Source organism: Pseudorasbora parva, chromosome 10, assembly GCF_024679245.1.
Source record: "Pseudorasbora parva isolate DD20220531a chromosome 10, ASM2467924v1, whole genome shotgun sequence".
NCBI lineage: Eukaryota > Metazoa > Chordata > Actinopteri > Cypriniformes > Gobionidae > Pseudorasbora > Pseudorasbora parva.
Window position 1 is genome coordinate 31,355,592 of NC_090181.1, and position 22,490 is coordinate 31,378,081.

A 22,490-nucleotide genomic window follows, 5' to 3' on the forward strand; every position below is an offset into this window, starting at 1 on the left:
AACTTTATTCTCATTCCTTAATATGTGCTTAAAAATCACACTTTTATTACCAGGAGTGGGGTTTGAACCCACGAGGACATTTGTCCATTGGATCTTAAGTCCAACGCCTTAACCACTCGGCCATCCTGGTCAAGTGACTATGGTCTTTGTTATTGTAACAGGCATTCACCTTTGAACTTACCGCTCGCTAATGTAATTCCCATTGCTAAATTTGTACTTAAAAACCACAATTGAATTACAAGGAGTGAGGTCTGAACCCACGAGGACATTCGTCCATTGGATCTTAAGTCCAACACCTTAACCACTCGGCCATCCTGTTCAACTGAGGGCACTTTTGATATTGTAACATGCATTCAAATTTGAACTTGTCGCTCTCTAATGTAAGTCCCATTGCTTAATTTGTGCTTAAAAAACACACTTTAATTACCAGGAGTGGGGTTTGAACCCACGAGGACATTTGTCCATTGGATCTTAAGTCCAAAGCCTTAACCACTCTGCCATCCTGGTCAAGTGAGAGGCCTATTGATATTGTAACGGGCATTCATATTTGAACTTTCCGCTCTCTAATGTAATTCCCTTTGCTTAATTATTGCTTAAAAATCACACTTTAATTGCCAGGAGAGGGGTTTGAACTCACGAGGACATTCGTCCATTGGATCTTAAGTCCAACGCCTTAACCACTCGTCCATCCTGGTCAAGTGACTATGGTCTTTGTTATTGTAACAGGCATTCACCTTTGAACTTACCACTCGCTAATATAATTCCCATTGCTTAATTTGTACTTAAAAACCACAATTGAATTACAAGGAGTGAGGTCTGAACCCACGAGGACATTCGTCCATTGGATCTTAAGTCCAACACCTTAACCACTCGCCATCCTGGTCAAGTGAGGAGGTTTTTGTGATTGTAACATACATTCACATTTGAACTTTCCGCTCACCAACGGAATTCCCATTGCTTAATTAGTGCTTAAAAAACACACTTTAATTACCAGGAGTGGGGTTTGAACCCACGAGGACATTTGTCCAATGGATCTTAAGTCCAACGCCTTAACCACTCGGCCATCCTGGTCAAGTGAGGGCCCTTTTGATATTGTAACATGCATTCAAATGTCCGCTCGCTAATGTAATTCCCATTGCTTAATTTGTACTTAAAAACCACATTTGAATTACAAGGAGTGAGGTCTGAACCCACGAGGACATTCGTCCATTGGATCTTACGTCCAACGCCTTAACCACTCGCCATCCTGGTTAAGTGAGGAGGTTTTTGTGATTGTAACATACATTCACATTTGAACTTTCCGCTCACCAACGGAATTTCCATTGCTTAATTAGTGCTTAAAAAACACACTTTAATTACCAGGAGTGGGGTTTGAACCCACGAGGACATTCGTCCATTGGATCTTAAGTCCAACGCCTTAACCACTCGGCCATCCTGGTCAAGTGAGGGCCCTTTTGATATTGTAACATGCATTCAAATTTGAACTTGCCGCTCTCTAATGTAAGTCCCATTGCTTAATTTGTGCTTAAAAAACACACTTTAATTACCAGGAGTGGGGTTTGAACCCACGAGGACATTTGTCCATTGGATCTTAAGTCCAACGCCTTAACCACTCAGCCATCCTGGTCAAGTGAGTATGGGCATTGTTATTGTAACAGGCATTCACCTTTGAACTTACCGCTCGCTCATGTAATTCCCATTGCTTAATTTGTACTTAAGAACCACAACTGAATTACAAGGAGGGAGGTCTGAACCCACGAGGACATTCGTCCATTGGATCTTAAGTCCAACGCCTTAACCACTCGGCCATTCTGGTCAAGTGAGGAGGTTTTTGTGATTGTAACATACATACATTCACATTTGAACTTTCCGCTCACCAAAGGAATTCCCATTGCTTAATTAGTGCTTAAAAAACACACTTTAATTACCAGGAGTGGGGTTTGAACCTACGAGGACATTCGTCCATTGGACTTTAAGTCCAACGCCTTAACCAGTCGGCCATCCTGGTCAAGTGAGGGCCCTTTTGATATTGTAACAGGCATTCATATTTGAACTTTCCGCTCTCTAATGTAAGTCCCATTGCTTAATTATTGCTTAAAAATCACACTTTAATTGCCAGGAGAGGGGTGTGAACCCACGAGGACATTCGTCCATTGGATCTTAAGTCCAACGCCTTAACCACTCGGCCATCCTGGTCAAGTGACTATGGTCTTTGTTATTGTAACAGGCATTCACCTTTGAACTTACCGCTCGCTAATGTAATTCCCATCGCTTAATTTGTACTTAAAAACCACAATTGAATTACAAGGAGTGAGGTCTGAACCCACGAGGACATTCGTCCATTGGATCTTAAGTCCAACGCCTTAACCACTCGCCATCCTGGTCAAGTGAGGAGGTTTTTGTGATTGTAACATACATTCACATTTGAACTTTCCGCTCACCAACGGAATTCCCATTGCTTAATTAGTGCTTAAAAGACACACTTTAATTACCAGGAGTGAGGTTTGAACCCACGAGGACATTCGTCCATTGGATCTTAAGTCCAACTCCTTAACCACTCGGCCATCCTGGTCAAGTGAGGGCCCTTTTGATATTGTAACATGCATTCAAATTTGAACTTGCCGCTCTCTAATGTAATTCCCATTGCTTAAAAATCACACTTTAATTGCCAGGAGAGGGGTTTGAACCCACGAGGACATTCGTCCATTGGATCTTAAGTCCAACGCCTTAACCACTCGGCCATCCTGGTCAAGTGACTATGGTCTTTGTTATTGTAACAGGCATTCACCTTTGAACTTACCGCTCGCTAATGTAATTCCCATTGCTTAATTTGTACTTAAAAACCACAATTGAATTACAAGGAGTGAGGTCTGAACCCACGAGGACATTTGTCCATTGGATCTTAAGTCCAACGCCTTAACCACTCAGCCATCCTGGTCAAGTGAAGGAGTCTTTGTTATTATAACATGCATTCACATTTGATCTTTCCGCTCGCTAACTTTATTCCCATTCCTTAATATGTGCTTAAAAATCACACTTTTATTACCAGGAGTGGGGTTTGAACCCACGAGGACATTTGTCCATTGGATCTTAAGTCCAACGCCTTAACCACTCGGCCATCCTGGTCAAGTGACTATGGTCTTTGTTATTGTAACAGGCATTCACCTTTGAACTTACCGCTCGCTCATGTAATTCCCATTGCTTAATTTGTACTTAAAAACCACAATTGAATTACAAGGAGTGAGGTCTGAACCCACGAGGACATTCGTCCATTGGATCTTAAGTCCAACGCCTTAACCACTCGGCCATCCTGGTCAAGTGAGGACTTTCTTGTGATTGTAACATACATTCACATTTGAACTTTCCGCTCACCAACAGAATTCCCATTGCTTAATTAGTGCTTAAAAGACACACTTTAATTACCAGGAGTGGGGTTTGAACCCACGAGGACATTTGTCCATTGGATCTTAAGTCCAACGCCTTAACCACTTGGCCATCCTGGTCAACTGAGGGCACTTTTGATATTGTAACATGCATTCAAATTTGAACTTGTCGCTCTCTAATGTAAGTCCCATTGCTTAATTTGTGCTTAAAAAACACACTTTAATTACCAGGAGTGGGGTTTGAACCCACGAGGACATTTGTCCATTGGATCTTAAGTCCAACGCCTTAACCACTCGGCCATCCTGGTCAAGTGAGGGCCCTTTTGATATTGTAACGGGCATTCATATTTGAACTTTCCGCTCTCTGATGTAATTCCCATTGCTTAATTATTGCTTAAAAATCACACTTTAATTGCCAGGAGAGGGGTTTGAACTCACGAGGACATTCGTCCATTGGATCTTAAGTCCAACGCCTTAACCACTCGTCCATCCTGGTCAAGTGACTATGTTCTTTGTTATTGTAACAGGCATTCACCTTTGAACTTACCGCTCGCTAATGTAATTCCCATTGCTTAATTTGTACTTAAAAACCACAATTGAATTACAAGGAGTGAGGTCTGAACCCACGAGGACATTCGTCCATTGGATCTTAAGTCCAACACCTTAACCACTCGCCATCCTGGTCAAGTGAGGAGGTTTTTGTGATTGTAACATACATTCACATTTGAACTTTCCGCTCACCAACAGAATTCCCATTGCTTAATTAGTGCTTAAAAAACACACTTTAATTACCAGGAGTGGGGTTTGAACCCACGAGGACATTTGTCCATTGGATCTTAAGTCCAACGCCTTAACCACTCGGCCATCCTGGTCAAGTGAGGGCCCTTTTGATATTGTAACATGCATTCAAATTTCCGCTCTCTAATGTAATTCCCATTGCTTAATTATTGCTTAAAAACACACTTTAATTACCAGGAGAGGGGTTTGAACCCACGAGGACATTCATCCATTGGATCTTAAGTCCAACGCCTTAAACACTCGGCCATCCTTTTCAAGTGACTATGGTCTTTGTTATTGTAACAGGCATTCACCTTTGAACTTACCGCTCGCTAATGTAATTCCCATTGCTTAATTTGTACTTAAAAACCACATTTGAATTACAAGGAGTGAGGTCTGAACCCACGAGGACATTCGTCCATTGGATCTTAAGTCCAACGCCTGAACCAGTCGGCCATCCTGGTCAAGTGAGGGCACTTTTGATATTGTAACATGCATTCAAATTTGAACTTGCCGCTCTCTAATGTAAGTCCCATTGCTTAATTTGTGCTTAAAAAACACTCTTTAATTACCAGGAGTGGGGTTTGAACCCACGAGGACATTTGTCCATTGGATCTTAAGTCCAACGCCTTAACCACTCGGCCATCCTGGTCAAGTGAGGGCCCTTTTGATATTGTAACGGGCATTCATATTTGAACTTTCCGCTCTCTAATGTAATTCCCATTGCTTAATTATTGCTTAAAAATCACACTTCAATTGCCAGGAGAGGGGTTTGAACCCACGAGGACATTCGGCCATTGGATCTTTAGTCCAACGCCTTAACCACTCGGCCATCCTGGTCAAGTGCCTATTGTCTTTGTTATTGTAACAGGCATTCACCTTTGAACTTACCGCTCACTCATGTAATTCCCATTGCTTAATTAGTGCTTAAAAAACACACTTTAATTACCAGGAGTGGGGTTTGAACCCACGAGGACATTCGTCCATTGGATCTTAAGTCCAACGCCTTAACCAGTCGGCCATCCTGGTCAAGTTAGGGCACTTTTGATATTGTAACATGCATTCAAATTTGAACTTGCCGCTCTCTAATGTAAGTCCCATTGCTTAATTTGTGCTTAAAAAACACTCTTTAATTACCAGGAGTGGGGTTTGAACCCACGAGGACATTTGTCCATTGGATCTTAAGTCCAACGCCTTAACCACTCGGCCATCCTGGTCAAGTGAGGGCCCTTTTGATATTGTAACGGGCATTCATATTTGAACTTTCCGCTCTCTAATGTAATTCCCATTGCTTAATTATTGCTTAAAAATCACACTTTAATTGCCAGGAGAGGGGTTTGAACCCACGAGGACATTCGGCCATTGGATCTTTAGTCCAACTCCTTAACCACTCGGCCATCCTGGTCAAGTGCCTATTGTCTTTGTTATTGTAACAGGCATTCACCTTTGAACTTACCGCTCGCTCATGTAATTCCCATTGCTTAATTTGTACTTAAAAACCACAATTGAATTACAAGGAGTGAGGTCTGAACCCACGAGGACATTCATCCATTGGATCTTAAGTCCAACGCCTTAACCACTCGGCCATCCTGGTCAAGTGAGGACTTTCTCGTGATTGTAACATACATTCACATTTGAACTTTCCGCTCACCAACAGAATTCCCATTGCTTAATTAGTGCTTAAAAGACACACTTTAATTACCAGGAGTGGGGTTTGAACCCACGAGGACATTAGGCCATTGGATCTTAAGTCCAACGCCTTAACCACTTGGCCATCCTGGTCAACTGAGGGCACTTTTGATATTGTAACATGCATTCAAATTTGAACTTGTCGCTCTCTAATGTAAGTCCCATTGCTTAATTTGTGCTTAAAAAACACACTTTAATTACCAGGAGTGGGGTTTGAACCCACGAGGGCATTTGTCCATTGGATCTTAAGTCCAACGCCTTAACCACTCGGCCATCCTGGTCAAGTGAGGGCCCTTTTGATATTGTAACGGGCATTCATATTTGAACTTTCCGCTCTCTGATGTAATTCCCATTGCTTAATTATTGCTTAAAAATCACACTTTAATTGCCAGGAGAGGGGTTTGAACTCACGAGGACATTCATCCATTGGATCTTAAGTCCAACGCCTTAACCACTCGTCCATCCTGGTCAAGTGACTATGGTCTTTGTTATTGTAACAGGCATTCACCTTTGAACTTACCGCTCGCTAATGTAATTCCCATTGCTTAATTTGTACTTAAAAACCACAATTGAATTACAAGGAGTGAGGTCTGAACCCAGGAGGACATTCGTCCATTGGATCTTAAGTCCAACACCTTAACCACTCGCCATCCTGGTCAAGTGAGGAGGTTTTTGTGTTTGTAACATACATTCACATTTGAACTTTCCGCTCACCAACGGAATTCCCATTGCTTAATTATTGCTTAAAAACACACTTTAATTACCAGGAGAGGGGTTTGAACCCACGAGGACATTCATCCATTGGATCTTAAGTCCAACGCCTTAAACACTCGGCCATCCTTTTCAAGTGACTATGGTCTTTGTTATTGTAACAGGCATTCACCTTTGAACTTACCGCTCGCTAATGTAATTCCCATTGCTTAATTTGTACTTAAAAACCACATTTGAATTACAAGGAGTGAGGTCTGAACCCACGAGGACATTCGTCCATTGGATCTTAAGTCCAACGCCTTAACCAGTCGGCCATCCTGGTCAAGTGAGGGCACTTTTGATATTGTAACATGCATTCAAATTTGAACTTGCCGCTCTCTAATGTAAGTCTCATTGCTTAATTTGTGCTTAAAACACACTCTTTAATTACCAGGAGTGGGGTTTGAACCCACGAGGACATTTGTCCATTGGATCTTAAGTCCAACGCCTTAACCACTCGGCCATCCTGGTCAAGTGAGGGCCCTTTTGATATTGTAACGGGCATTCATATTTGAACTTTCCGCTCTCTAATGTAATTCCCATTGCTTAATTATTGCTTAAAAATCACATTCAATTGCCAGGAGAGGGGTTTGAACCCACGAGGACATTCGGCCATTGGATCTTTAGTCCAACGCCTTAACCACTCGGCCATCCTGGTGAAGTGCCTATTGTCTTTGTTATTGTAACAGGCATTCACCTTTGAACTTACCGCTCGCTCATGTAATTCCCATTGCTTAATTAGTGCTTAAAAAACACACTTTAATTACCAGGAGTGGGGTTTGAACCCACGAGGACATTCGTCCATTGGATCTTAAGTCCAACGCCTTAACCAGTCGGCCATCCTGGTCAAGTTAGGGCACTTTTGATATTGTAACATGCATTCAAATTTGAACTTGCCGCTCTCTAATGTAAGTCCCATTGCTTAATTTGTGCTTAAAAAACACTCTTTAATTACCAGGAGTGGGGTTTGAACCCACGAGGACATTTGTCCATTGGATCTTAAGTCCAACGCCTTAACCACTCTGCCATCCTGGTCAAGTGAGGGCCCTTTTGATATTGTAACGGGCATTCATATTTGAACTTTCCGCTCTCTAATGTAATTCCCATTGCTTAATTATTGCTTAAAAATCACACTTTAATTGCCAGGAGAGGGGTTTGAACCCACGAGGACATTCGGCCATTGGATCTTTAGTCCAACTCCTTAACCACTCGGCCATCCTGGTCAAGTGCCTATTGTGTTTGTTATTGTAACAGGCATTCACCTTTGAACTTACCGCTCGCTAATGTAATTCCCATCGCTTAATTTGTACTTAAAAACCACAATTGAATTACAAGGAGTGAGGTCTGAACCCACGAGGACATTCGTCCATTGGATCTTAAGTCCAACGCCTTAACCACTCGCCATCCTGGTCAAGTGAGGAGGTTTTTGTGATTGTAACATACATTCACATTTGAACTTTCCGCTCACCAACGGAATTCCCATTGCTTAATTAGTGCTTAAAAAACACACTTTAATTACCAGGAGTGGGGTTTGAACCCACGAGGACATTCGTCCATTGGATCTTAAGTCCAACGCCTTAACCACTCGGCCATCCTGGTCAAGTGAGGGCCCTTTTGATATTGTAACATGCATTCAAATTTGAACTTGCCACTCTCTAATGTAAGTCCCATTGCTTAATTTGTGCTTAAAAAACACACTTTAATTACCAGGAGTGGGGTTTGAACCCACGAGGACATTCGTCCATTGGTTCTTAAGTCCAGCGCCTTAACCACTCGGCCATCCTGGTCAAGTGAGTATGGGCTTTGTTATTGTAACAGGCATTCACCTTTGAACTTACCACTCACTCATGTAATTCCCATTGCTTAATTTGTACTTAAGAACCACAATTGAATTACAAGGAGTGAGGTCTGAACCGACAAGGACATTCGTCCATTGGATCTTAAGTCCAACGCCTTAACCAGTCGGCCATCCTGGTCAAGTGAGGAGGTTTTTGTGATTGTAACATACATACATTCACATTTGAACTTTCCGCTCACCAATGGAATTCCCATTGCTTAATTAGTGCTTAAAAAACACACTTTAATTACCAGGAGTGGGGTTTGAACCCACGAGGACATTCGTCCATTGGATCTTAAGTCCAAAGCCATAACCACTCGGCCATCCTGGTCAAGTGAGGAGGTTTTTGTGATTGTAACATACATTCACATTTGAACTTTCCGCTCACCAACGGAATTCCCATTGCTTAATTAGTGCTTAAAAAACACACTTTAATTACCAGGAGTGGGGTTTGAACCCACGAGGACATTCGTCCATTGGATCTTAAGTCCAACGCCTTAACCACTCGGCCATCCTGGTCAAGTGAGGGCCCTTTTGATATTGTAACATGCATTCAAATTTGAACTTGCCGCTCTCTAATGTAAGTCCCATTGCTTAATTTGTGCTTAAAAAACACACTTTAATTACCAGGAGTGGGGTTTGAACCCACGAGGACATTTGTCCATTGGATCTTAAGTCCAACGCCTTAACCACTCAGCCATCCTGGTCAAGTGAGTATGGGCATTGTTATTGTAACAGGCATTCACCTTTGAACTTACCGCTCGCTCATGTAATTCCCATTGCTTTATTTGTACTTAAGAACCACAATTGAATTACAAGGAGGGAGGTCTGAACCCACGAGGACATTCGTCCATTGGATCTTAAGTCCAACGCCTTAACCACTCGGCCATCCTGGTCAAGTGAGGAGGTTTTTGTGATTGTAACATACATACATTCACATTTGAACTTTCCGCTCACCAACGGATTTCCCATTGCTTAATTAGTGCTTAAAAAACACACTTTAATTACCAGGAGTGGGGTTTGAACCCACGAGGACATTCGTCCATTGGATCTTAAGTCCAACGCCTTAACCAGTCGGCCATCCTGGTCAAGTGAGGGCACTTTTGATATTGTAACATGCATTCAAATTTGAACTTGCCGCTCTCTAATGTAAGTCCCATTGCTTAATTTGTGCTTAAAAAACACTCTTTAATTACCAGGAGTGGGGTTTGAACCCACGAGGACATTTGTCCATTGGATCTTAAGTCCAACGCCTTAACCACTCGGCCATCCTGGTCAAGTGAGGGCCCTTTTGATATTGTAACAGGCATTCATATTTGAACTTTCCGCTCTCTAATGTAATTCCCATTGCTTAATTATTGCTTAAAAATCACACTTCAATTGCCAGGAGAGGGGTTTGAACCCACGAGGACATTCGGCCATTGGATCTTTAGTCCAACGCCTTAACCACTCGGCCATCCTGGTCAAGTGCCTATTGTCTTTGTTATTGTAACAGGCATTCACCTTTGAACTTACCGCTCGCTAATGTAATTCCCATCGCTTAATTTGTACTTAAAAACCACAATTGAATTACAAGGAGTGAGGTCTGAACCCACGAGGACATTCGTCCATTGGATCTTAAGTCCAACGCCTTAACCACTCGCCATCCTGGTCAAGTGAGGAGGTTTTTGTGATTGTAACATACATTCACATTTGAACTTTCCGCTCACCAACGGAATTCCCATTGCTTAATTAGTGCTTAAAAAACACACTTTAATTACCAGGAGTGGGGTTTGAACCCACGAGGACATTCGTCCATTGGATCTTAAGTCCAACGCCTTAACCACTCGGCCATCCTGGTCAAGTGAGGGCCCTTTTGATATTGTAACATGCATTCAAATTTGAACTTGCCACTCTCTAATGTAAGTCCCATTGCTTAATTTGTGCTTAAAAAACACACTTTAATTACCAGGAGTGGGGTTTGAACCCACGAGGACATTCGTCCATTGGTTCTTAAGTCCAGCGCCTTAACCACTCGGCCATCCTGGTCAAGTGAGTATGGGCTTTGTTATTTTAACAGGCATTCACCTTTGAACTTACCACTCACTCATGTAATTCCCATTGCTTAATTTGTACTTAAGAACCACAATTGAATTACAAGGAGTGAGGTCTGAACCCAGGAGGACATTCGTCCATTGGATCTTAAGTCCAACGCCTTAACCACTCGGCCATCCTGGTCAAGTGAGGAGGTTTTTGTGATTGTAACATACATACATTCACATTTGAACTTTCCGCTCACCAATGGAATTCCCATTGCTTAATTAGTGCTTAAAAAACACACTTTAATTACCAGGAGTGGGGTTTGAACCCACGAGGACATTCATCCATTGGATCTTAAGTCCAACGCCTTAACCACTCGGCCATCCTGGTCAAGTGAGGGCCCTTTTGATATTGTAACATGCATTCAAATTTGAACTTGCCGCTCTCTAATGTAAGTCCCATTGCTTAATTTGTGCTTAAAAACCACAATTGAATTACAAGGAGTGAGGTCTGAACCCACGAGGACATTCGTCCATTGGATCTTAAGTCCAACGCCTTAACCACTCGGCCATCCTGGTCAAGTGACTATGGTCTTTGTTATTGTAACAGGCATTCACCTTTGAACTTACCGCTCGCTAATGTAATTCCCATTGCTTAATTTGTACCTAAAAACCACGATTGAATTACAAGGAGTGAGGTCTGAACCCACGAGGACATTCGTCCATTGGATCTTAAGTCCAACACCTTAACCACTCGCCATCCTGGTCAAGTGAGGGCACTTTTGATATTGTAACATGCATTCAAATTTAAACTTGCCGCTCTCTAATGTAATTCTCATTGCTTAATTTGTACTTAAAAAACACAATTTAATTACCATGAGTGGGGTTTGAACCCACGAGGACATTTGTCCATTGGATCTTAAGTCCAACGCCTTAACCACTCGGCCATCCTGGTCAAGTGAGGGCACTTTTGATATTGTAACATGCATTCAAATTTGAACTTGCCGCTCTCTAATGTAAGTCCCATTGCTTAATTTGTGCTTAAAAAACACACTTTAATTACCAGGAGTGGGGTTTGAGCCCACGAGGACATTTGTCCATTGGATCTTAAGTCCAACGCCTTAACCACTCGGCCATCCTGGTCAAGTGAAGGAGTCTTTGTTATTATAACATGCATTCACATTTGATCTTTCCGCTCGCTAACTTTATTCCCATTCCTTAATATGTGCTTAAAAATCACACTTTTATTACCAGGAGTGGGGTTTGAACCCACGAGGACATTTGTCCATTGGATCTTAAGTCCAACGCCTTAACCACTCGGCCATCCTGGTCAAGTGACTATGGTCTTTGTTATTGTAACAGGCATTCACCTTTGAACTTACCGCTCGCTAATGTAATTCCCATTGCTTAATTTGTACTTAAAAACCACAATTGAATTACAAGGAGTGAGGTCTGAACCCACGAGGACATTCGTCCATTGGATCTTAAGTCCAACGCCTTAACCACTCGGCCATCCTGGTCAAGTGAGGACGTTCTTGTGATTGTAACAAACATTCACATTTGAACTTTCCGCTCACCAACAGAATTCCCATTGCTTAATTAGTGCTTAAAAGACACACTTTAATTACCAGGAGTGAGGTTTGAACCCACGAGGACATTAGGCCATTGGATCTTAAGTCCAACGCCTTAACCACTCGGCCATCCTGTTCAACTGAGGGCACTTTTGATATTGTAACATGCATTCAAATTTGAACTTGTCGCTCTCTAATGTAAGTCCCATTGCTTAATTTGTGCTTAAAAAACACTCTTTAATTACCAGGAGTGGGGTTTGAACCCACGAGGACATTTGTCCATTGGATCTTAAGTACAACGCCTTAACCACTCTGCCATCCTGGTCAAGTGAGGGCCCTTTTGATATTGTAACGGGCATTCATATTTGAACTTTCGCTCTCTAATGTAATTCCCTTTGCTTAATTATTGCTTAAAAATCACACTTTAATTGCCAGGAGAGGGGTTTGAACTCACAAGGACATTCGTCCATTGGATCTTAAGTCCAACGCCTTAACCACTCGTCCATCCTGGTCAAGTGCCTATGGTCTTTGTTATTGTAACAGGCATTCACCTTTGAACTTACCGCTCGCTAATATAATTCCCATTGCTTAATTTGTACTTAAAAACCACAATTGAATTACAAGGAGTGAGGTCTGAACCCACGAGGACATTCGTCCATTGGATCTTAAGTCCAACACCTTAACCACTCGCCATCCTGGTCAAGTGAGGAGGTTTTTGTGATTGTAACATACATTCACATTTGAACTTTCCGCTCACCAACGGAATTCCCATTGCTTAATTAGTGCTTAAAAAACACACTTTAATTACCAGGAGTGGGGTTTGAACCCACGAGGACATTTGTCCATTGGATTTTAAGTCCAACGCCTTAACCACTCGGCCATCCTGGTCAAGTGAGGGCCCTTTTGATATTGTAACATGCATTCAAATGTCCGCTCTCTAATGTATTTCCCATTGCTTAATTATTGCTTAAAAAACACACTTTAATTACCAGGAGAGGGGTTTGAACCCACGAGGACATTCGTCCATTGGATCTTAAGTCCAACGCCTTAACCACTCGGCCATCCTGGTCAAGTGACTATGGTCTTTGTTATTGTAACAGGCATTCACCTTTGAACTTACCGCTCGCTAATGTAATTCCCATTGCTTAATTTGTACTTAAAAACCACATTTGAATTACAAGGAGTGAGGTCTGAACCCACGAGGACATTCGTCCATTGGATCTTAAGTCCAACGCCTTAACCACTCGCCATCCTGGTCAAGTGAGGAGGTTTTTGTGATTGTAACATACATTCACATTTGAACTTTCCGCTCACCAACGGAATTCCCATTGCTTAATTAGTGCTTAAAAAACACACTTTAATTACCAGGAGTGGGGTTTGAACCCACGAGGACATTCGTCCATTGGATCTTAAGTCCAATGCCTTAACCACTCAGCCATCCTGGTCAAGTGAGTATGGGCATTGTTATTGTAACAGGCATTCACCTTTGAACTTACCGCTCGCTCATGTAATTCCCATTGCTTAATTTGTACTTAAGAACCACAATTGAATTACAAGGAGGGAGGTCTGAACCCACGAGGACATTCGTCCATTGGATCTTAAGTCCAACGCCTTAACCACTCGGCCATCCTGGTCAAGTGAGGAGGTTTTTGTGATTGTAACATACATACATTCACATTTGAACTTTCCGCTCAGCAACGGATTTCCCATTGCTTAATTAGTGCTTAAAAAACACACTTTAATTACCAGGAGTGGGGTTTGAACCCACGAGGACATTTGTCCATTGGATCTTAAGTCCAACGCCTTAACCACTCGGCCATCCTGGTCAAGTGACTATGGTCTTTGTTATTGTAACAGGCATTCACCTTTGAACTTACCGCTCGCTAATGTAATTCCCATTGCTTAATTTGTACCTAAAAACCACGATTGAATTACAAGGAGTGAGGTCTGAACCCACGAGAACATTCGTCCATTGGATCTTAAGTCCAACACCTTAACCACTCGGCCATCCTGGTCAAGTGAGGGCACTTTTGATATTGTAACATGCATTCAAATTTAAACTTGCCGCTCTCTAATGTAATTCTCATTGCTTAATTTGTACTTAAAAAACACAATTTAATTACCAGGAGTGGGGTTTGAACCCACGAGGACATTTGTCCATTGGATCTTAAGTCCAACGCCTTAACCACTCGGCCATCCTGGTCAAGTGAAGGAGTCTTTGTTATTATAACATGCATTCACATTTGATCTTTCCGCTCGCTAAGTTTATTCCCATTCCTTAATATGTGCTTAAAAATCACACTTTTATTACCAGGAGTGGGGTTTGAACCCACGAGGACATTTGTCCATTGGATCTTAAGTCCAACGCCTTAACCACTCGGCCATCCTGGTCAAGTGACTATGGTCTTTGTTATTGTAACAGGCATTCACCTTTGAACTTACCGCTCGCTAATGTAATTCCCATTGCTTAATTTGTACCTAAAAACCAAGATTGAATTACAAGGAGTTAGGTATGAACCCACGAGGACATTCGTCCATTGGATCTTAAGTCCAACACCTTAACCACTCGCCATCCTGGTCAAGTGAGGGCACTATTGATATTGTAACATGCATTCAAATTTAAACTTGCCGCTCTATAATGTAATTCTCATTGCTTAATTTGTACTTAAAAAACACAATTTAATTACCAGGAGTGGGGTTTGAACCCACGAGAACATTTGTCCATTGGATCTTAAGTCCAACGCCTTAACCACTCGGCCATCCTGCTCAAGTGAGGGCACTTTTGATATTGTAACATGCATTCAAATTTGAACTTGCCGCTCTCTAATGTAAGTCCCATTGCTTAATTTGTGCTTAAAAAACACACTTTAATTACCAGGAGTGGGGTTTGAGCCCACGAGGACATTTGTCCATTGGATCTTAAGTCCAACGCCTTAACCACTCGGCCATCCTGGTCAAGTGACTATGGTCTTTGTTATTGTAACAGGCATTCACCTTTGAACTTACCGCTCGCTAATGTAATTCCCATTGCTTAATTTGTACTTAAAAACCACAATTGAATTACAAGGAGTGAGGTCTGAACCCACGAGGACATTTGTCCATTGGATCTTAAGTCTAACGCCTTAACCACTCAGCCATCCTGGTCAAGTGAAGGAGTCTTTGTTATTATAACATGCATTCACATTTGATCTGTCCGCTCGCTAAGTTTATTCCCATTCCTTAATATGTGCTTAAAAATCACACTTTTATTACCAGGAGTGGGGTTTGAACCCACGAGGACATTTGTCCATTGGATCTTAAGTCCAACGCCTTAACCACTCGGCCATCCTGGTCAAGTGACTATGGTCTTTGTTATTGTAACAGGCATTCACCTTTGAACTTACCGCTCGCTCATGTAATTCCCATTGCTTAATTTGTACTTAAAAACCACAATTGAATTACAAGGAGTGAGGTCTGAACCCACGAGGACATTCGTCCATTGGATCTTAAGTCCAACGCCTTAACCACTCAGCCATCCTGGTCAAGTGAGGACGTTCTTGTGATTGTAACATACATTCACATTTGAACTTTCCGCTCACCAACAGAATTCCCATTGCTTAATTAGTGCTTAAAAGACACACTTTAATTACCAGGAGTGGGGTTTGAACCCACGAGGACATTAGGCCATTGGATCTTAAGTCCAACGCCTTAACCACTCGGCCATCCTGGTCAACTGAGGGCACTTTTGATATTGTAACATGCATTCAAATTTGAACTTGTCGCTCTCTAATGTAAGTCCCATTGCTTAATTTGTGCTTAAAAAACACACTTTAATTACCAGGAGTGGGGTTTGAACCCACGAGGACATTTGTCCATTGGATCTTAAGTCCAACGCCTTAACCACTCGGCCATCCTGGTCAAGTGAGGGCCCTTTTGATATTGTAACGGGCATTCATATTTGAACTTTCCGCTCTCTGATGTAATTCCCATTGCTTAATTATTGCTTAAAAATCACACTTTAATTGCCAGGAGAGGGGTTTGAACTCACGAGGACATTCGTCCATTGGATCTTAAGTCCAACGCCTTAACCACTCGTCCATCCTGGTCAAGTGACTATGGTCTTTGTTATTGTAACAGGCATTCACCTTTGAACTTACCGCTCGCTAATGTAATTCCCATTGCTTAATTTGTACTTAAAAACCACAATTGAATTACAAGGAGTGAGGTCTGAACCCACGAGGACATTCGTCCATTGGATCTTAAGTCCAACACCTTAACCACTCGCCATCCTGGTCAAGTGAGGAGGTTTTTGTGATTGTAACATACATTCACATTTGAACTTTCCGCTCACCAACGGAAATCCCATTGCTTAATTAGTGCTTAAAAAACACACTTTAATTACCAGGAGTGGGGTTTGAACCCACGAGGACATTTGTCCATTGGATCTTAAGTCCAACGCCTTAACCACTCGGCCATCCTGGTCAAGTGAGGGCCCTTTTGATATTGTAACGGGCATTCATATTTGAACTTTCCGCTCTCTGATGTAATTCCCATTGCTTAATTATTGCTTAAAAATCACACTTTAATTGCCAGGAGAGGGGTTTGAACTCACGAGGACATTCGTCCATTGGATCTTAAGTCCAACGCCTTAACCACTCGGCCATCCTGGTCAAGTGACTATGGTCTTTGTTATTGTAACAGGCATTCACCTTTGAACTTACCGCTCGCTAATGTAATTCCCATTGCTTAATTTGTACTTAAAAACCACATTTGAATTACAAGGAGTGAGGTCTGAACCCACGAGGACATTCATCCATTGGATCTTAACATGCATTCACATTTGATCTTTCCGCTCGCTAACTTTATTCCCATTCCTTAATATGTGCTTAAAAATCACACTTTTATTACCAGGAGTGGGGTTTGAACCCACGAGGACATTTGTCCATTGGATCTTAAGTCCAACGCCTTAACCACTCGGCCATCCTGGTCAAGTGACTATGGTTTTTGGTATTGTAACAGGCATTCACCTTTGAACTTACCGCTCGCTCATGTAATTCCCATTGCTTAATTTGTACTTAAAAACCACAATTGAATTACAAGGAGTGAGGTCTGAACCCACGAGGACATTCGTCCATTGGATCTTAAGTCCAACGCCTTAACCACTCGGCCATCCTGGTCAAGTGAGGACGTTCTTGTGATTGTAACATACATTCACATTTGAACTTTCCGCTCACCAACAGAATTCCCATTGCTTAATTAGTGCTTAAAAGACACACTTTAATTACCAGGAGTGGGGTTTGAACCCACGAGGACATTAGGCCATTGGATCTTAAGTCCAACGCCTTAACCACTCGGCCATCCTGGTCAACTGAGGGCACTTTTGATATTGTAACATGCATTCAAATTTGAACTTGTCGCTCTCTAATGTAAGTCCCATTGCTTAATTTGTGCTTAAAAAACACACTTTAATTACCAGGAGTGGGGTTTGAACCCACGAGGACATTTGTCCATTGGATCTTAAGTCCAACGCCTTAACCACTCGGCCATCCTGGTCAAGTGAGGGCCCTTTTGATATTGTAACGGGCATTCATATTTGAACTTTCCGCTCTCTGATGTAATTCCCATTGCTTAATTATTGCTTAAAAATCACACTTTATTTGCCAGGAGAGGGGTTTGAACTCACGAGGACATTCGTCCATTGGATCTTAAGTCCAACGCCTTAACCACTCGTCCATCCTGGTCAAGTGTCTATGGTCTTTGTTATTGTAACAGGCATTCACCTTTGAACTTACCGCTCGCTAATGTAATTCCCATTGCTTAATTTGTACTTAAAAACCACAATTGAATTACAAGGAGTGAGGTCTGAACCCACGAGGACATTCGTCCATTGGATCTTAAGTCCAACACCTTAACCACTCGCCATCCTGGTCAAGTGAGGAGGTTTTTGTGATTGTAACATACATTCACATTTGAACTTTCCGCTCACCAACGGAATTCCCATTGCTTAATTAGTGCTTAAAAAACACACTTTAATTACCAGGAGTGGGGTTTGAACCCACGAGGACATTTGTCCATTGGATCTTAAGTCCAACGCCTTAACCACTCGGCCATCCTGGTCAAGTGAGGGCCCTTTTGATAAATTGTAACGGGCATTCATATTTGAACTTTCCGCTCTCTGATGTAATTCCCATTGCTTAATTATTGCTTAAAAATCACACTTTAATTGCCAGGAGAGGGGTTTGAACTCACGAGGACATTTGTCCATTGGATCTTAAGTCCAACGCCTTAACCACTCGGCCATCCTGGTCAAGTGAGGGCCCTTTTGATATTGTAACGGGCATTCATATTTGAACTTTCCGCTCTCTGATGTAATTCCCATTGCTTAATTATTGCTTAAAAATCACACTTTAATTGCCAGGAGAGGGGTTTGAACTCACGAGGACATTCGTCCATTGGATCTTAAGTCCAACGCCTTAACCACTCGTCCATCCTGGTCAAGTGACTATGGTCTTTGTTATTGTAACAGGCATTCACCTTTGAACTTACCGCTCGCTAATGTAATTCCCATTGCTTAATTTGTACTTAAAAACCACAATTGAATTACAAGGAGTGAGGTCTGAACCCACGAGGACATTCGTCCATTGGATCTTAAGTCCAACACCTTAACCACTCGCCATCCTGGTCAAGTGAGGAGGTTTTTGTGATTGTAACATACATTCACATTTGAACTTTCCGCTCACCAACGGAATTCCCATTGCTTAATTAGTGCTTAAAAAACACACTTTAATTACCAGGAGTGGGGTTTGAACCCACGAGGACATTAGGCCATTGGATCTTAAGTCCAACGCCTTAACCACTCGGCCATCCTGGTCAACTGAGGGCACTTTTGATATTGTAACATGCATTCAAATTTGAACTTGTCGCTCTCTAATGTAAGTCCCATTGCTTAATTTGTGCTTAAAAAACACACTTTAATTACCAGGAGTGGGGTTTGAACCCACGAGGACATTTGTCCATTGGATCTTAAGTCCAACGCCTTAACCACTCGGCCATCCTGGTCAAGTGAGGGCCCTTTTGATATTGTAACGGGCATTCATATTTGAACTTTCCGCTCTCTGATGTAATTCCCATTGCTTAATTATTGCTTAAAAATCACACTTTAATTGCCAGGAGAGGGGTTTGAACTCACGAGGACATTCGTCCATTGGATCTTAAGTCCAACGCCTTAACCACTCGTCCATCCTGGTCAAGTGACTATGGTCTTTGTTATTGTAACAGGCATTCACCTTTGAACTTACCGCTCGCTAATGTAATTCCCATTGCTTAATTTGTACTTAAAAACCACAATTGAATTACAAGGAGTGAGGTCTGAACCCACGAGGACATTCGTCCATTGGATCTTAAGTCCAACACCTTAACCACTCGCCATCCTGGTCAAGTGAGGAGGTTTTTGTGATTGTAACATACATTCACATTTGAACTTTCCGCTCACCAACGGAAATCCCATTGCTTAATTAGTGCTTAAAAAACACACTTTAATTACCAGGAGTGGGGTTTGAACCCACGAGGACATTTGTCCATTGTATCTTAAGTCCAACGCCTTAACCACTCGGCCATCCTGGTCAAGTGAGGGCCCTTTTGATATTGTAACGGGCATTCATATTTGAACTTTCCGCTCTCTGATGTAATTCCCATTGCTTAATTATTGCTTAAAAATCACACTTTAATTGCCAGGAGAGGGGTTTGAACTCACGAGGACATTCGTCCATTGGATCTTAAGTCCAACGCCTTAACCACTCGGCCATCCTGGTCAAGTGACTATGGTCTTTGTTATTGTAACAGGCATTCACCTTTGAACTTACCGCTCGCTAATGTAATTCCCATTGCTTAATTTGTACTTAAAAACCACATTTGAATTACAAGGAGTGAGGTCTGAACCCACGAGGACATTCGTCCATTGGATCTTAACATGCATTCACATTTGATCTTTCCGCTCGCTAACTTTATTCCCATTCCTTAATATGTGCTTAAAAATCACACTTTTATTACCAGGAGTGGGGTTTGAACCCACGAGGACATTTGTCCATTGGATCTTAAGTCCAACGCCTTAACCACTCGGCCATCCTGGTCAAGTGACTATGGTTTTTGTTATTGTAACAGGCATTCACCTTTGAACTTACCGCTCGCTCATGTAATTCCCATTGCTTAATTTGTACTTAAAAACCACAATTGAATTACAAGGAGTGAGGTCTGAACCCACGAGGACATTCGTCCATTGGATCTTAAGTCCAACGCCTTAACCACTCGGCCATCCTGGTCAAGTGAGGACGTTCTTGTGATTGTAACATACATTCACATTTGAACTTTCCGCTCACCAACAGAATTCCCATTGCTTAATTAGTGCTTAAAAGACACACTTTAATTACCAGGAGTGGGGTTTGAACCCACGAGGACATTTGTCCATTGGATCTTAAGTCCAACGCCTTAACCACTCTGCCATCCTGGTCAAGTGAGGGCCCTTTTGATATTGTAACAGGCATTCATATTTGAACTTTCCGCTCTCTAATGTAATTCCCTTTGCTTAATTATTGCTTAAAAATCACACTTTAATTGCCAGGAGAGGGGTTTGAACTCACGAGGACATTCGTCCATTGGATCTTAAGTCCAACGCCTTAACCACTCGTCCATCCTGGTCAAGTGAGGGCACTTTTGATATTGTAACATGCATTCAAATTTGAACTTTCCGCTCTCTAATGTAAGTCCCATTGCTTAATTTGTGCTTAAAAAACACACTTTAATTACCAGGAGTGGGGTTTGAGCCCACGAGGACATTTGTCCATTGGATCTTAAGTCCAACGCCTTAACCACTCGGCCATCCTGGTCAAGTGACTATGAACTTTGTTATTGTAACAGGCATTCACCTTTGAACTTACCGCTCGCTAATGTAATTCCCATTGCTTAATTTGTACTTAAAAACCACAATTGAATTACAAGGAGTGAGGTCTGAACCCACGAGGACATTTGTCCATTGGATCTTAAGTCCAACGCCTTAACCACTCAGCCATCCTGGTCAAGTGAAGGAGTCTTTGTTATTATAACATGCATTCACATTTGATCTTTCCGCTCGCTAAGTTTATTCCCATTCCTTAATATGTGCTTAAAAATCACACTTTTATTACCAGGAGTGGGGTTTGAACCCACGAGGACATTTGTCCATTGGATCTTAAGTCCAACGCCTTAACCACTCGGCCATCCTGGTCAAGTGACTATGGTCTTTGTTATTGTAACAGGCATTCACCTTTGAACTTACCGCTCGCTCATGTAATTCCCATTGCTTAATTTGTACTTAAAAACCACAATTGAATTACAAGGAGTGAGGTCTGAACCCACGAGGACATTCGTCCATTGAATCTTAAGTCCAACGCCTTAACCACTCGGCCATCCTGGTCAAGTGAGGACGTTCTTGTGATTGTAACATACATTCACATTTGAACTTTCCGCTCACCAACAGAATTCCCATTGCTTAATTAGTGCTTAAAAGACACACTTTAATTACCAGGAGTGGGGTTTGAACCCACGAGGACATTAGGCCATTGGATCTTAAGTCCAACGCCTTAACCACTCGGCCATCTTGGTCAACTAAGGGCACTTTTGATATTGTAACATGCATTCAAATTTGAACTTGTCGCTCTCTAATGTAAGTCCCATTGCTTAATTTGTGCTTAAAAAACACACTTTAATTACCAGGAGTGGGGTTTGAACCCACGAGGACATTAGGCCATTGGATCTTAAGTCCAACGCCTTAACCACTCGGCCATCCTGGTCAACTGAGGGCACTTTTGATATTGTAACATGCATTCAAATTTGAACTTGTCGCTCTCTAATGTAAGTCCCATTGCTTAATTTGTGCTTAAAAAACACACTTTAATTACCAGGAGTGGGGTTTGAACCCACGAGGACATTTGTTCATTGGATCTTAAGTCCAACGCCTTAACCACTCGGCCATCCTGGTCAAGTGAGGGCCCTTTTGATATTGTAACATGCATTCAAATGTCCGCTCTCTAATGTATTTCCCATTGCTTAATTATTGCTTAAAAAACACACTTTAATTACCAGGAGAGGGGTTTGAACCCACGAGGACATTCGTCCATTGGATCTTAAGTCCAACGCCTTAACCACTCGGCCATCCTGGTCAAGTGACTATGGTCTTTGTTATTGTAACAGGCATTCACCTTTGAACTTACCGCTCGCTAATGTAATTCCCATTGCTTAATTTGTACTTAAAAACCACATTTGAATTACAAGGAGTGAGGTCTGAACCCACGAGGACATTCGTCCATTGGATCTTACGTCCAACGCCTTAACCACTCGCCATCCTGGTCAAGTGAGGAGGTTTTTGTGATTGTAACATACATTCACATTTGAACTTTCCGCTCACCAACGGAATTCCCATTGCTTAATTAGTGCTTAAAAAACACACTTTAAT

At 42.1% G+C, this 22,490-nt stretch overlaps 71 non-coding genes across 71 annotated transcripts; all 71 read right to left on the bottom strand.

Moving 5' to 3' along the window:
• Positions 1-47: 47 nt before the first annotated feature.
• trnal-uaa (transfer RNA leucine (anticodon UAA)) lies at positions 48-130 on the bottom strand. Its single transcript has one exon. It is a non-coding gene; the product is annotated as a tRNA-Leu (tRNA).
• Positions 131-424: 294 nt separating this feature from the next.
• Positions 425-507, bottom strand: trnal-uaa (transfer RNA leucine (anticodon UAA)). Its single transcript has one exon. It is a non-coding gene; the product is annotated as a tRNA-Leu (tRNA).
• Positions 508-988: 481 nt separating this feature from the next.
• On the bottom strand, positions 989-1,071 carry trnal-uaa (transfer RNA leucine (anticodon UAA)). Its single transcript has one exon. It is a non-coding gene; the product is annotated as a tRNA-Leu (tRNA).
• Positions 1,072-1,356: 285 nt separating this feature from the next.
• On the bottom strand, positions 1,357-1,439 carry trnal-uaa (transfer RNA leucine (anticodon UAA)). Its single transcript has one exon. It is a non-coding gene; the product is annotated as a tRNA-Leu (tRNA).
• Positions 1,440-1,544: 105 nt separating this feature from the next.
• trnal-uaa (transfer RNA leucine (anticodon UAA)) lies at positions 1,545-1,627 on the bottom strand. Its single transcript has one exon. It is a non-coding gene; the product is annotated as a tRNA-Leu (tRNA).
• Positions 1,628-1,925: 298 nt separating this feature from the next.
• On the bottom strand, positions 1,926-2,008 carry trnal-uaa (transfer RNA leucine (anticodon UAA)). The gene has a single exon. It is a non-coding gene; the product is annotated as a tRNA-Leu (tRNA).
• A 105-nt stretch (positions 2,009-2,113) lies between these two features.
• Positions 2,114-2,196, bottom strand: trnal-uaa (transfer RNA leucine (anticodon UAA)). Its single transcript has one exon. It is a non-coding gene; the product is annotated as a tRNA-Leu (tRNA).
• Positions 2,197-2,489: 293 nt separating this feature from the next.
• On the bottom strand, positions 2,490-2,572 carry trnal-uaa (transfer RNA leucine (anticodon UAA)). The gene has a single exon. It is a non-coding gene; the product is annotated as a tRNA-Leu (tRNA).
• Positions 2,573-2,666: 94 nt separating this feature from the next.
• trnal-uaa (transfer RNA leucine (anticodon UAA)) lies at positions 2,667-2,749 on the bottom strand. The gene has a single exon. It is a non-coding gene; the product is annotated as a tRNA-Leu (tRNA).
• A 294-nt stretch (positions 2,750-3,043) lies between these two features.
• trnal-uaa (transfer RNA leucine (anticodon UAA)) lies at positions 3,044-3,126 on the bottom strand. The gene has a single exon. It is a non-coding gene; the product is annotated as a tRNA-Leu (tRNA).
• A 294-nt stretch (positions 3,127-3,420) lies between these two features.
• On the bottom strand, positions 3,421-3,503 carry trnal-uaa (transfer RNA leucine (anticodon UAA)). The gene has a single exon. It is a non-coding gene; the product is annotated as a tRNA-Leu (tRNA).
• Positions 3,504-3,608: 105 nt separating this feature from the next.
• trnal-uaa (transfer RNA leucine (anticodon UAA)) lies at positions 3,609-3,691 on the bottom strand. The gene has a single exon. It is a non-coding gene; the product is annotated as a tRNA-Leu (tRNA).
• A 481-nt stretch (positions 3,692-4,172) lies between these two features.
• On the bottom strand, positions 4,173-4,255 carry trnal-uaa (transfer RNA leucine (anticodon UAA)). The gene has a single exon. It is a non-coding gene; the product is annotated as a tRNA-Leu (tRNA).
• A 474-nt stretch (positions 4,256-4,729) lies between these two features.
• trnal-uaa (transfer RNA leucine (anticodon UAA)) lies at positions 4,730-4,812 on the bottom strand. The gene has a single exon. It is a non-coding gene; the product is annotated as a tRNA-Leu (tRNA).
• A 105-nt stretch (positions 4,813-4,917) lies between these two features.
• Positions 4,918-5,000, bottom strand: trnaf-aaa (transfer RNA phenylalanine (anticodon AAA)). The gene has a single exon. It is a non-coding gene; the product is annotated as a tRNA-Phe (tRNA).
• Positions 5,001-5,106: 106 nt separating this feature from the next.
• Positions 5,107-5,189, bottom strand: trnal-uaa (transfer RNA leucine (anticodon UAA)). Its single transcript has one exon. It is a non-coding gene; the product is annotated as a tRNA-Leu (tRNA).
• A 105-nt stretch (positions 5,190-5,294) lies between these two features.
• On the bottom strand, positions 5,295-5,377 carry trnal-uaa (transfer RNA leucine (anticodon UAA)). The gene has a single exon. It is a non-coding gene; the product is annotated as a tRNA-Leu (tRNA).
• A 105-nt stretch (positions 5,378-5,482) lies between these two features.
• Positions 5,483-5,565, bottom strand: trnaf-aaa (transfer RNA phenylalanine (anticodon AAA)). Its single transcript has one exon. It is a non-coding gene; the product is annotated as a tRNA-Phe (tRNA).
• Positions 5,566-5,859: 294 nt separating this feature from the next.
• On the bottom strand, positions 5,860-5,942 carry trnal-uaa (transfer RNA leucine (anticodon UAA)). Its single transcript has one exon. It is a non-coding gene; the product is annotated as a tRNA-Leu (tRNA).
• Positions 5,943-6,047: 105 nt separating this feature from the next.
• trnal-uaa (transfer RNA leucine (anticodon UAA)) lies at positions 6,048-6,130 on the bottom strand. Its single transcript has one exon. It is a non-coding gene; the product is annotated as a tRNA-Leu (tRNA).
• An 857-nt stretch (positions 6,131-6,987) lies between these two features.
• Positions 6,988-7,070, bottom strand: trnal-uaa (transfer RNA leucine (anticodon UAA)). The gene has a single exon. It is a non-coding gene; the product is annotated as a tRNA-Leu (tRNA).
• A 104-nt stretch (positions 7,071-7,174) lies between these two features.
• Positions 7,175-7,257, bottom strand: trnaf-aaa (transfer RNA phenylalanine (anticodon AAA)). The gene has a single exon. It is a non-coding gene; the product is annotated as a tRNA-Phe (tRNA).
• Positions 7,258-7,363: 106 nt separating this feature from the next.
• Positions 7,364-7,446, bottom strand: trnal-uaa (transfer RNA leucine (anticodon UAA)). Its single transcript has one exon. It is a non-coding gene; the product is annotated as a tRNA-Leu (tRNA).
• A 105-nt stretch (positions 7,447-7,551) lies between these two features.
• trnal-uaa (transfer RNA leucine (anticodon UAA)) lies at positions 7,552-7,634 on the bottom strand. The gene has a single exon. It is a non-coding gene; the product is annotated as a tRNA-Leu (tRNA).
• A 105-nt stretch (positions 7,635-7,739) lies between these two features.
• Positions 7,740-7,822, bottom strand: trnaf-aaa (transfer RNA phenylalanine (anticodon AAA)). Its single transcript has one exon. It is a non-coding gene; the product is annotated as a tRNA-Phe (tRNA).
• Positions 7,823-8,115: 293 nt separating this feature from the next.
• trnal-uaa (transfer RNA leucine (anticodon UAA)) lies at positions 8,116-8,198 on the bottom strand. Its single transcript has one exon. It is a non-coding gene; the product is annotated as a tRNA-Leu (tRNA).
• Positions 8,199-8,303: 105 nt separating this feature from the next.
• On the bottom strand, positions 8,304-8,386 carry trnal-uaa (transfer RNA leucine (anticodon UAA)). The gene has a single exon. It is a non-coding gene; the product is annotated as a tRNA-Leu (tRNA).
• A 298-nt stretch (positions 8,387-8,684) lies between these two features.
• trnal-uaa (transfer RNA leucine (anticodon UAA)) lies at positions 8,685-8,767 on the bottom strand. Its single transcript has one exon. It is a non-coding gene; the product is annotated as a tRNA-Leu (tRNA).
• Positions 8,768-8,872: 105 nt separating this feature from the next.
• Positions 8,873-8,955, bottom strand: trnal-uaa (transfer RNA leucine (anticodon UAA)). Its single transcript has one exon. It is a non-coding gene; the product is annotated as a tRNA-Leu (tRNA).
• Positions 8,956-9,060: 105 nt separating this feature from the next.
• trnal-uaa (transfer RNA leucine (anticodon UAA)) lies at positions 9,061-9,143 on the bottom strand. Its single transcript has one exon. It is a non-coding gene; the product is annotated as a tRNA-Leu (tRNA).
• A 298-nt stretch (positions 9,144-9,441) lies between these two features.
• Positions 9,442-9,524, bottom strand: trnal-uaa (transfer RNA leucine (anticodon UAA)). The gene has a single exon. It is a non-coding gene; the product is annotated as a tRNA-Leu (tRNA).
• A 105-nt stretch (positions 9,525-9,629) lies between these two features.
• Positions 9,630-9,712, bottom strand: trnal-uaa (transfer RNA leucine (anticodon UAA)). The gene has a single exon. It is a non-coding gene; the product is annotated as a tRNA-Leu (tRNA).
• A 105-nt stretch (positions 9,713-9,817) lies between these two features.
• On the bottom strand, positions 9,818-9,900 carry trnaf-aaa (transfer RNA phenylalanine (anticodon AAA)). The gene has a single exon. It is a non-coding gene; the product is annotated as a tRNA-Phe (tRNA).
• A 293-nt stretch (positions 9,901-10,193) lies between these two features.
• Positions 10,194-10,276, bottom strand: trnal-uaa (transfer RNA leucine (anticodon UAA)). Its single transcript has one exon. It is a non-coding gene; the product is annotated as a tRNA-Leu (tRNA).
• A 105-nt stretch (positions 10,277-10,381) lies between these two features.
• trnal-uaa (transfer RNA leucine (anticodon UAA)) lies at positions 10,382-10,464 on the bottom strand. The gene has a single exon. It is a non-coding gene; the product is annotated as a tRNA-Leu (tRNA).
• A 298-nt stretch (positions 10,465-10,762) lies between these two features.
• Positions 10,763-10,845, bottom strand: trnal-uaa (transfer RNA leucine (anticodon UAA)). Its single transcript has one exon. It is a non-coding gene; the product is annotated as a tRNA-Leu (tRNA).
• Positions 10,846-11,326: 481 nt separating this feature from the next.
• On the bottom strand, positions 11,327-11,409 carry trnal-uaa (transfer RNA leucine (anticodon UAA)). Its single transcript has one exon. It is a non-coding gene; the product is annotated as a tRNA-Leu (tRNA).
• Positions 11,410-11,514: 105 nt separating this feature from the next.
• trnal-uaa (transfer RNA leucine (anticodon UAA)) lies at positions 11,515-11,597 on the bottom strand. The gene has a single exon. It is a non-coding gene; the product is annotated as a tRNA-Leu (tRNA).
• Positions 11,598-11,702: 105 nt separating this feature from the next.
• Positions 11,703-11,785, bottom strand: trnal-uaa (transfer RNA leucine (anticodon UAA)). The gene has a single exon. It is a non-coding gene; the product is annotated as a tRNA-Leu (tRNA).
• Positions 11,786-12,079: 294 nt separating this feature from the next.
• On the bottom strand, positions 12,080-12,162 carry trnal-uaa (transfer RNA leucine (anticodon UAA)). The gene has a single exon. It is a non-coding gene; the product is annotated as a tRNA-Leu (tRNA).
• Positions 12,163-12,267: 105 nt separating this feature from the next.
• On the bottom strand, positions 12,268-12,350 carry trnal-uaa (transfer RNA leucine (anticodon UAA)). The gene has a single exon. It is a non-coding gene; the product is annotated as a tRNA-Leu (tRNA).
• A 480-nt stretch (positions 12,351-12,830) lies between these two features.
• On the bottom strand, positions 12,831-12,913 carry trnal-uaa (transfer RNA leucine (anticodon UAA)). Its single transcript has one exon. It is a non-coding gene; the product is annotated as a tRNA-Leu (tRNA).
• Positions 12,914-13,011: 98 nt separating this feature from the next.
• trnal-uaa (transfer RNA leucine (anticodon UAA)) lies at positions 13,012-13,094 on the bottom strand. Its single transcript has one exon. It is a non-coding gene; the product is annotated as a tRNA-Leu (tRNA).
• A 293-nt stretch (positions 13,095-13,387) lies between these two features.
• Positions 13,388-13,470, bottom strand: trnal-uaa (transfer RNA leucine (anticodon UAA)). Its single transcript has one exon. It is a non-coding gene; the product is annotated as a tRNA-Leu (tRNA).
• Positions 13,471-13,768: 298 nt separating this feature from the next.
• On the bottom strand, positions 13,769-13,851 carry trnal-uaa (transfer RNA leucine (anticodon UAA)). The gene has a single exon. It is a non-coding gene; the product is annotated as a tRNA-Leu (tRNA).
• Positions 13,852-14,145: 294 nt separating this feature from the next.
• Positions 14,146-14,228, bottom strand: trnal-uaa (transfer RNA leucine (anticodon UAA)). Its single transcript has one exon. It is a non-coding gene; the product is annotated as a tRNA-Leu (tRNA).
• Positions 14,229-14,333: 105 nt separating this feature from the next.
• On the bottom strand, positions 14,334-14,416 carry trnal-uaa (transfer RNA leucine (anticodon UAA)). The gene has a single exon. It is a non-coding gene; the product is annotated as a tRNA-Leu (tRNA).
• A 293-nt stretch (positions 14,417-14,709) lies between these two features.
• Positions 14,710-14,792, bottom strand: trnal-uaa (transfer RNA leucine (anticodon UAA)). The gene has a single exon. It is a non-coding gene; the product is annotated as a tRNA-Leu (tRNA).
• Positions 14,793-14,897: 105 nt separating this feature from the next.
• Positions 14,898-14,980, bottom strand: trnal-uaa (transfer RNA leucine (anticodon UAA)). The gene has a single exon. It is a non-coding gene; the product is annotated as a tRNA-Leu (tRNA).
• Positions 14,981-15,274: 294 nt separating this feature from the next.
• Positions 15,275-15,357, bottom strand: trnal-uaa (transfer RNA leucine (anticodon UAA)). The gene has a single exon. It is a non-coding gene; the product is annotated as a tRNA-Leu (tRNA).
• Positions 15,358-15,651: 294 nt separating this feature from the next.
• trnal-uaa (transfer RNA leucine (anticodon UAA)) lies at positions 15,652-15,734 on the bottom strand. Its single transcript has one exon. It is a non-coding gene; the product is annotated as a tRNA-Leu (tRNA).
• Positions 15,735-15,839: 105 nt separating this feature from the next.
• On the bottom strand, positions 15,840-15,922 carry trnal-uaa (transfer RNA leucine (anticodon UAA)). The gene has a single exon. It is a non-coding gene; the product is annotated as a tRNA-Leu (tRNA).
• A 481-nt stretch (positions 15,923-16,403) lies between these two features.
• On the bottom strand, positions 16,404-16,486 carry trnal-uaa (transfer RNA leucine (anticodon UAA)). Its single transcript has one exon. It is a non-coding gene; the product is annotated as a tRNA-Leu (tRNA).
• Positions 16,487-16,591: 105 nt separating this feature from the next.
• trnal-uaa (transfer RNA leucine (anticodon UAA)) lies at positions 16,592-16,674 on the bottom strand. Its single transcript has one exon. It is a non-coding gene; the product is annotated as a tRNA-Leu (tRNA).
• A 235-nt stretch (positions 16,675-16,909) lies between these two features.
• Positions 16,910-16,992, bottom strand: trnal-uaa (transfer RNA leucine (anticodon UAA)). Its single transcript has one exon. It is a non-coding gene; the product is annotated as a tRNA-Leu (tRNA).
• A 294-nt stretch (positions 16,993-17,286) lies between these two features.
• On the bottom strand, positions 17,287-17,369 carry trnal-uaa (transfer RNA leucine (anticodon UAA)). Its single transcript has one exon. It is a non-coding gene; the product is annotated as a tRNA-Leu (tRNA).
• Positions 17,370-17,474: 105 nt separating this feature from the next.
• On the bottom strand, positions 17,475-17,557 carry trnal-uaa (transfer RNA leucine (anticodon UAA)). The gene has a single exon. It is a non-coding gene; the product is annotated as a tRNA-Leu (tRNA).
• A 481-nt stretch (positions 17,558-18,038) lies between these two features.
• On the bottom strand, positions 18,039-18,121 carry trnal-uaa (transfer RNA leucine (anticodon UAA)). Its single transcript has one exon. It is a non-coding gene; the product is annotated as a tRNA-Leu (tRNA).
• Positions 18,122-18,228: 107 nt separating this feature from the next.
• trnal-uaa (transfer RNA leucine (anticodon UAA)) lies at positions 18,229-18,311 on the bottom strand. The gene has a single exon. It is a non-coding gene; the product is annotated as a tRNA-Leu (tRNA).
• Positions 18,312-18,792: 481 nt separating this feature from the next.
• On the bottom strand, positions 18,793-18,875 carry trnal-uaa (transfer RNA leucine (anticodon UAA)). The gene has a single exon. It is a non-coding gene; the product is annotated as a tRNA-Leu (tRNA).
• Positions 18,876-18,980: 105 nt separating this feature from the next.
• On the bottom strand, positions 18,981-19,063 carry trnal-uaa (transfer RNA leucine (anticodon UAA)). Its single transcript has one exon. It is a non-coding gene; the product is annotated as a tRNA-Leu (tRNA).
• A 481-nt stretch (positions 19,064-19,544) lies between these two features.
• On the bottom strand, positions 19,545-19,627 carry trnal-uaa (transfer RNA leucine (anticodon UAA)). Its single transcript has one exon. It is a non-coding gene; the product is annotated as a tRNA-Leu (tRNA).
• A 105-nt stretch (positions 19,628-19,732) lies between these two features.
• Positions 19,733-19,815, bottom strand: trnal-uaa (transfer RNA leucine (anticodon UAA)). The gene has a single exon. It is a non-coding gene; the product is annotated as a tRNA-Leu (tRNA).
• A 235-nt stretch (positions 19,816-20,050) lies between these two features.
• Positions 20,051-20,133, bottom strand: trnal-uaa (transfer RNA leucine (anticodon UAA)). The gene has a single exon. It is a non-coding gene; the product is annotated as a tRNA-Leu (tRNA).
• Positions 20,134-20,427: 294 nt separating this feature from the next.
• Positions 20,428-20,510, bottom strand: trnal-uaa (transfer RNA leucine (anticodon UAA)). The gene has a single exon. It is a non-coding gene; the product is annotated as a tRNA-Leu (tRNA).
• A 293-nt stretch (positions 20,511-20,803) lies between these two features.
• Positions 20,804-20,886, bottom strand: trnal-uaa (transfer RNA leucine (anticodon UAA)). The gene has a single exon. It is a non-coding gene; the product is annotated as a tRNA-Leu (tRNA).
• Positions 20,887-21,180: 294 nt separating this feature from the next.
• On the bottom strand, positions 21,181-21,263 carry trnal-uaa (transfer RNA leucine (anticodon UAA)). The gene has a single exon. It is a non-coding gene; the product is annotated as a tRNA-Leu (tRNA).
• Positions 21,264-21,557: 294 nt separating this feature from the next.
• On the bottom strand, positions 21,558-21,640 carry trnal-uaa (transfer RNA leucine (anticodon UAA)). Its single transcript has one exon. It is a non-coding gene; the product is annotated as a tRNA-Leu (tRNA).
• A 105-nt stretch (positions 21,641-21,745) lies between these two features.
• On the bottom strand, positions 21,746-21,828 carry trnal-uaa (transfer RNA leucine (anticodon UAA)). Its single transcript has one exon. It is a non-coding gene; the product is annotated as a tRNA-Leu (tRNA).
• Positions 21,829-21,933: 105 nt separating this feature from the next.
• On the bottom strand, positions 21,934-22,016 carry trnal-uaa (transfer RNA leucine (anticodon UAA)). The gene has a single exon. It is a non-coding gene; the product is annotated as a tRNA-Leu (tRNA).
• Positions 22,017-22,114: 98 nt separating this feature from the next.
• trnal-uaa (transfer RNA leucine (anticodon UAA)) lies at positions 22,115-22,197 on the bottom strand. The gene has a single exon. It is a non-coding gene; the product is annotated as a tRNA-Leu (tRNA).
• Between the last annotated feature and the right edge of the window lie 293 nt (positions 22,198-22,490).